The 1,350-nt window shown below is 40.4% G+C and overlaps 1 protein-coding gene and 1 long non-coding RNA gene across 3 annotated transcripts in view; both read right to left on the bottom strand.

Moving 5' to 3' along the window:
- LOC102299799 (nectin-2) overlaps positions 1 to 1,350 on the bottom strand; it is a gene marked incomplete in the record, with an annotated part of 22,483 nt that overhangs the window by 15,552 nt on the left and 5,581 nt on the right.
- The window catches only part of LOC121813497, an 8,355-nt gene that overhangs the window by 5,371 nt on the left and 1,634 nt on the right, over positions 1 to 1,350 (bottom strand). The gene's annotated exons all lie outside the window — the stretch shown is intronic.

The following is a 1,350-nucleotide window of genomic DNA, read 5'->3' on the forward strand; positions in this document are numbered from 1 at the left end:
TAGTCAAGGGTGGGACCTCTCTGATTGGCCGTGGTACAGATATTCCTATAGGCCTGCATGTGTACGTTTGAAAGTGCAGGCGGATAGAGAGAGGTGAGTAGCCTAGGCCCGATAGAAGTTGATATAACTGTGGGTAATGAGAAAAGATGAAGACAACGAATTATAACTTTTTTGTTAAGGCCTGATCCGTCTGAAATTCATAGCCAGTGTTCTGACACGGAACCATCAAGCTCTTAGGTTATGTCTAACACTAGTCCAGAGGGGGTATCAGATAATGAGCCACATACGATTGACTCCAAGCCAGAGCCCACTGAAAGTAAAAGGGGGAAAGTGTATAAATTTCAAACAGAGTGGCTTGACCTGTTTCCCTGGCTAAGATACAGTAAAGCTGACAATGTGATGCACTGCATTTACTGTCATGAGTGTGGAAAGACCATGGCCAGATGTTCTGGGAATCCATGCTACCTGACAAACTATCATACCCATTGTTTCTGCGCATGTGCATAAAGTACATAAGGTAGGAGGTTTTGCCAAAGTAGCATGGTTTGTCAGAACACCAGCAATACTGCATTTGGGACTGTTGCTAATATGTTTCAGACTGAAATGCTGAAAAAGCACAGTGTATCCAGAAAACAGATTATATGCTGCGATAAATGCACTGCCCCAGTGTCCCCTCTCCCCACTGCCTTTCAGTGGCAGGCAGCAGTAAACAGGTCGTCAGAGGAAGCCGAGATGATGATTACGTTTAACATTGCCTACAATATTGCCAAAGAAGAAATTCTGTTCACTAAGTTCAAGTCCAAAGAAATTCTTCACAAGAAAATGGCTTTAACGTAAACCCATCGTACAGTAATGATGTTGCGTGCACCCAGTTTATAGGTGTCATCGCAGACACATTCAAGTTGGCCACCTAAGGACTGCAATGGAGGACAGTCTATAAGATATCAAGCTGTTCAGATGTTCAGATATTGAGATGTTCGGTTTGAAGCCTTTGAGACACTTTAAGGCCCTTTTAATTTAGATTTTCTTTTTATTTAATACATCTTGAGGTGTTTGAAGTTTAAATTTTAAACACTAGCACTTTTTCAGTAACTTATCTTTCTTGTAGAACTGTGCTCCAAATAAAGAACTTTGTGTTGACAAGATTGTTAGTTAATTATTTACAAATCAATATTGTCTGCATGGATAGCAATTTTCAAAAAAAAAAGTGAACATTTAAAACTGCAGTGTTAAGCGATGCGGTAGAAAGACTTGGGTGCACCTAACTTTTGTGCTGGTGCACCTAAGAAGAATGTTAGTCTAGAGCCCTGACATATACAAGACTTAACACAATACAACTGAAAGCAAAAT

The sequence above is a fragment of the Haplochromis burtoni genome, unplaced genomic scaffold, assembly GCF_018398535.1.
Source record: "Haplochromis burtoni strain Fernald_Lab_line unplaced genomic scaffold, NCSU_Asbu1 Contig_1791, whole genome shotgun sequence".
NCBI lineage: Eukaryota > Metazoa > Chordata > Actinopteri > Cichliformes > Cichlidae > Haplochromis > Haplochromis burtoni.